Source organism: Girardinichthys multiradiatus, chromosome 18, assembly GCF_021462225.1.
Source record: "Girardinichthys multiradiatus isolate DD_20200921_A chromosome 18, DD_fGirMul_XY1, whole genome shotgun sequence".
NCBI classification, from domain to species: domain Eukaryota; kingdom Metazoa; phylum Chordata; class Actinopteri; order Cyprinodontiformes; family Goodeidae; genus Girardinichthys; species Girardinichthys multiradiatus.
The window spans coordinates 5903699-5909994 of record NC_061810.1 but is presented as its reverse complement, the minus strand read 5'-3'; the positions used below and the strand labels follow the sequence as shown (position 1 = coordinate 5909994).

The 6296-nt window shown below is 43.2% G+C and overlaps 1 long non-coding RNA gene across 1 annotated transcript in view; it reads left to right on the top strand.

The window, feature by feature from the left end:
- Window positions 1-6296, top strand: part of LOC124884447 — a 63316-nt gene that overhangs the window by 27804 nt on the left and 29216 nt on the right. The window lies entirely within an intron of this gene.

Below are 6296 nucleotides of genomic sequence, written 5' to 3'. Positions count from 1 at the left end.
AAAGCTGAGAATGCTAATCTTCTGTTGTCGCAGACTGAGTCGTGACAACTCAATTTATACTTTTAATAAAAACCTTGTTCCTGGAAAACACATACATTTTTAGTATTAAGCAATTTTTTTGCATAAAAGAACATTATTATCTAATTTTCCTCTCAAATGAGGTTTTTAGGATTTGTTTAAAACACTTTGAGCAAAGTAAAAAACAAATGAGTCATTCCAAGCTTGTGTTTAAAAGAGTGGCTGGAATAGCTGGGGGCATCCTTCACTAAACAGTTTATGTCTGCTGCTCAACGAACTTCCCAAAGGACTTTTTGATTGTTTAGTGACTCAAACCTCAGAGCTTTGCCTTAAGATAAAAACTCACACAGTCTGTTAAACTGTGAAACATGTCAAAGAACATTTACATGAGTTTCGCATTGCTGAGTCTGGTTAAAGCTTTACTCACATAATTTTGGAACAACAGAGAAACCAGTGAGACAAACTAGGTGAACATCAAAGTGAAATTATGTATTCTTGCTTGGATTTGCATGGTGTCTGCTGCAGTGCAGGATAAAGGACAAAAATGACATTACTGAGAAGTCAGCTGTTGATCTGGTCAAAGATAAATCAGGACTGGTGGTTAAAGAGGCTTCCAGTAGAGTGGCTAGTAGCCTAGCACCCAACGGAAACAGTGCAGATCTTATTAGTTATTAGTACAATAAAGCTAACAACCTGGGTCTGAAAGGTCAGCACACCTTTACATCTCAGAGGTCAAAGCAGCTTTCTTTGAATTTAAGGTGTATGTTTATTATTTGTCATAAAGCTATTGCATAGTCTGTGATGGACTGGCAACCTGTCCAGGGTGTACCCCGTCTCCCGCCCAAAGACTACTGGAGATAGGCACCAGCTTCCCCGCAACACACTATGGAAGAAGCAGTAGAAAATTACTGACTGATTGACTGTCTATTGCATAGTGTAACTTCCTTGTTTAGCATTTAGCGTTTCTTCTGAAGCGAATGGATAGGGATAATATCTAACAAAGCTGCACTGGTAGAATCAGCATGTAGTGAAGTGATAAGCCTTATAAACAGTGGATCATTAACTCTAGCAGTTGAATGACAACTTAATTTCCGTCTGCTAATCCAAAAGAAAAAGGCAAATACTAACATATTGTTAAACCGCCTTCAGCTCGGATTGCCTCACTCATTTGCCTTCACATTGTTTCAATAAGTTTTGACAATGTCACAACATTGCATTCATTGTTTTGCCAACATCTTGTAGAGATGATGGGGAAGTCTGCCACTGCACTTATTCTTTTCTAGCACCTCCCAAAGATTCCCAATGGGGTCATGATCAGGACTCTGTGGTGGTCAATCCCTGGTAAAATTATGTTGTACCACTCTTGCACAATTTGAATCCTGGCATTGTCCTGTTGGAAAATGTCTGTGCCATCACGGAAAAAGACATTCACTGATGGAGGATCCTGGTCAGTCAGTATATTCATGTAGTTTGGTCCCATAATGTTGCTGAAACTAGACCTGACCAACTGCAGCTACCCCAGATCACAGCACAGCTGCCACAGACTAGTACACTAGACACTAGACTATTACGGTTTCAATAATTTGTGAAAACTTGTTGGATTTTACTGGGAAATTCACTTCCACCAAAGCTCAGATCTGATCTTTTGGTCATGGTCCCTCAGTTTCAGTGCCCTGCTCTGCTATTTTTAACAGCTTTGAACCTGTGACTCTGTCTTCTCTGTTGTAAGGTCTTTCTCTTTTGAATAGCAGTCTGTTCTCTGGTGTGGTTCCTGAAAACATGCAGCTGTCCAGCCTCTGATTAAGAAGCCCACTCTTGACCCCAGCTCTGCTCCAGGAGAAACTCTCCCAGCTGAGTGTGCCCGACTCCACCTGTAGGTGGATAACTGACTTCCTGTCTGACAGGAAGCAGCGCGTGAGGCTGGGGAAGCACGTCTCTGACTCCCTGACCATCAGCACCGGTTCCCCCCAAGGCTGTGTTCTCTCTCCTCTGCTCTTCTCCCTGTACACCAACAGCTGCACCTCCAGTCACCAGTCTGTCAAGCTTCTGAAGTTTGCGGACGACACCACCCTGATCGGACTCATCTCTGATGGTGACGAGTCCGCGTATAAATGGGAGGTGGACCATCTGTTGGACTGGTGCAGCCAGAACAACCTTGAGCTCAACGCTCTAAAGACAGTGGAGATGGTTGTGGACTTCAGGCAGAACCCAGCCCCACCTGCCCCCATCACCCTCTGTGACTCCACAATTGACACTGTGGAATCTTTCCGCTTCCTGGGAACCATCATCTCCCAGGATCTCAAGTGGGAGCCAAACATCAGCTCCCTCATCAAGAAAGCCCAGCAGAGGATGTTCTTCCTGCGGCAGCTGAAAAAATTCAACCCCCCTCCCCCCCCTCTTTTTGCTGACAGGACAGTTATCAGCAGTACAACTCTAGACTGGTTTAGGTCCTACTTAGGCAAGCGTACTTTCTGTGTCTGCCATGTGTCTTCCTCTGCTCCTCTCTTGTGTGGAGTTCTGCAGGGCTTAGTTTTAGGCCTCCTCTTCTTCATGCTGTACCTGCTTCCTCTTGGCACTATTTTTAGAAAATATGAGATCTCCTTCTATTATTATGCAGATGATACCCAAATAATGTCCTGTTAAAGAAAAAGGACTCCAACTCTTTAAGCCCACTGTTTTCATGTCTGGATGACATAATTAGATCATGGACGGTGTAAGAATTATGATTATTGATTAATTAATATTTATCAAGAATTATAATTTAAAATCATAATTTGAATTTTTTTTATTTCTCAACCAAAAATCATTACTTACGAATCGAAATCAGAGATGTCCTCTGGTGTTGTAATTATAGCTCAAGGCCCTTGATAATTACAATTATTAAATTCTCTGTAATAATTGATAACTATTACTAGATGGCACTGTTTAATCAACTGCTTCACCGAAAGTAGGGGAACTTTGACCTTATTTTGACAGACAAATCACTCTTGCTCAAAATAAACACAAACTCTTTCTCTTTCTCTACATGAATATTTATTAAATCAACAGCCCTGTTGCACCTCGCTATTCTGATTCTATAATCTTCACCTAATCAAACATGCAAAAGTTCTACACAAAAGGGGTAAAATATCTAACTACACAAGATAAAACAACATTGAGTGTGTATGAAAGTCAAACCAGCAGTTATGGCAAAAACAAGAGAAAATCTAGTACTGAGCAAAGCTTTGGGAGCAGCCTCCACCAGGCTGCAGTCATAAAACCCCCAATGTTGGATTTCAGTGAAGCACAATTCTAAATCGCCCTAAAATCCTACTCTATCCTGCCCAAGCTATTTCTGATAGAAATAAAAACAAAACGGGATTACTTGGTGTTGTCTTCTCTGGAGCAGGGGGAGAAGGGGAAGTTAGTTACGCGTCTGTAACAAACTCAAAGACGGCCTGCCTTCCTCCATCGGCAAAAGGGGAAAAATATGACGGACCGTCAGCAGTCGACTGGAAGAAAAACAAAGAGGAAAATTTCGTCTCCTTGGAAAACCTCTGTGGGTTTTTCTCGGGTTGCTTGTTAAATCCACGCCTTCGATCAGTAAAGTAAAACTCACATATCTTCATATCCCTGCAAGCTTAGCTCGTTGAGCTTCTCATGAGTTTGGCCAGTGGGGAGAATTATTGAAAACCCACATGTGGTTTCTTCTCCAGAAGGATGCGCCTCCGTTACATGGTAACCGCGTCTCGGTTTCCAGTGGGAGAAAAAGCAAAGGTGGGACGTCTCCCGTGTCCTTATATAGCCCACTGTAACATCAGAGCTGCGATGCCCCTTCTTATCAGCTACAATTCCTGCTGGGAGTTGTGGTAGCAGATCATACTGGGGTATATGGTAGCAGATGACACTGGGAGGTATAGTAGCAAACAAATGGTCCAACAATCACCCCTAGGTTCAAAGGGTTTGATAAATTGCAGTCTTTGAAGCTATTGGGACCATTCTGTCCTTAGCTGAAAAATCAGTGATGGCGAAGCAAAAACAAACAGCAAAACTGTCTCTGTGTTCCTGTTGGCAGGAATGGAGGTTCACAACTTAATTCATTCTTCAAAAGCCTATGATTGGGCAGGATAGAGGTTAGCCTGGGCAGGACTAAACTCTGACTAACTCATACCTGTCTATGTCATTCAATGAGAAAATACAAAAATAATACATTCACATCATCATCACATTATTTTGGTCATTAGCTTTGGTAGCCCTGAGACAAAGTGAAACAACAATAAAAAGGAAACACAAAAAAAACAAACAAGATAACCAAATACTGGGGTCATAGCTTTGTCATCCAATTCCAGTCAGGCATAGGAATCAGCCTGTGTCATTGGCATAGGTGGTGCTATGAACCATTGGAAAATAAATGTGAGGGAGTCAATCCTGGTTTGATACAGTGTGTTATCTGAACAAAAACCAATGTTTAAACAGGTTTAGGCTTATACACATTAGCTCTTTCAAATGATGATGGGGTTTAACATAACTCCTGTTGCTAAACTATCTAGATGCGAAAAGAGAGAGAAAAAAAACAAAAAAACAATTGAATTGCACTACTTAGACTATAAGCCAGGTGTGTTTGTGGAGGTTGCAAGGTGTCTGCCGTGGTGGACTTAGGATTTTCTCTACTAAGTTTAGAAGAACTAGGCAAGTAGGTATCTGTGCCTCGGTGGGACAGTCTACAGATTAACCAACCTCTCTTAATAAGATTTTGCATGAAATCTCTGGCAACGAGTTTGTCCATTAAATCATTCTTAGTCACTTCTGTGAGGGTCTGCTGTGCATGCAGAGTGTTAATGGAAAAGTATCGTGCCAACTTACAATTTAACACTGTGTAGTTATATTTTTAACTGTTTCTGTTGAAGAAAGTTGTTAGTGATTAGTGCATGTTAGTGTGGTTTATTTTAAAACATGCACCTATCTGGCTGACCCTATGCACTAATCTCTCCTTCCTCCTGTCCGGAGGGGAATCCTGTTCCTGTGGAGGAGAGTTTGTTGTAGGGTTTGATCTGGTTTGCATGAACCCATTTGTACACCTGGACCTGTTTGGATTTTGAGATCCTTATCCTGTAGGCCACTGGGGAGAGTTTTCCCACAATTTCGAAGGGGCCTGCCCAGCTTGGGAGGAATTTCCTGGAACGCCTGGTTGGTTGAGCAAATCTGAAATAGAAAGCTTTTTGGCCGACTTTGTATTCACGGTGGGCTGCTTTCCAGTCATAATATGCTTTTGCGCCCTCTACGCTGGCTTCCAGGTTCTTTTGTGCCCATGCAAAAGTGGATCTGAGGTGCTCCTTCAAGTCTGTGACATTTTAATGTGCTGTGTAGGGAGTTGTCACACTCACATCTTCTGGATGGTACAGCAGATGGAGTGGGAGGGTCATTTACCTTCCAGTCATCATCTCAAAGGGGTTTATCCCTGTGGACCATTGGGGGGTGGACCGAATGGCCATCAGGACCAAAGGGAGTTTAATGTCCCAGTCTTTTTCATTGCTGCTAACATACTTCTTTAGCATGGCCACTATGGTACGGTTCATCTGCTCCACCTGACCCGATGATTGTGGGTGGTAGGGAATGTGAAATTTTACTTCCACTCCCAGAATGTCAAAAAGCGCTGTCATGACACTTGAGGTGAGATATCATCGATGTGAATAAGGTTTACCCAGGCTGCAACATCAGACATGGCCTTGTGAAGGAAAATGTTAAATTCAGCCGGAGTACCCAAAGGGGCACCTGTTCCAGGTATATTGGCAGTTCCAGAAGGAAAACGCCAACGTCCAGAAGCCATTCGCCACATCCACTGTGGAGAAAAAGCGAGCATCTCTCACCTTAGCCAGCTCCTGGTCCATGTGAATCATGGGCCAGCATGAGAGGGGTACCTGCTGTTCAGTGAATGGTAGTCGATTGTCAGGCACCACTTTCCGGTTGGTTTTAACACCGGCCAAATCGGAGAGTTATACGTGGAGTTGCATTCACGAATGACCTGTTTCTCCAACAGCTTATTGAGGATCTCCTGGATCGACTCGTAAGCGGCCAGAGGGATCTTATATTGGCGCACAAAACCAGGGTAAGACTCGCTGGAGTAGTCCCGGGTCCCTGTGTTGCCAGTGCGTACACCACCAGGTTGCCTTCAGCCCCCAGGGTAGCGCCACAGGTGGATTTGGCTGTTAAAACTTCATGTCTCTCAACTGTGATCATGTCTGACGGAAACGTGAACAAAATGTCTGGAGAGTCCTGTCTACCAGACACGAATAACGGCA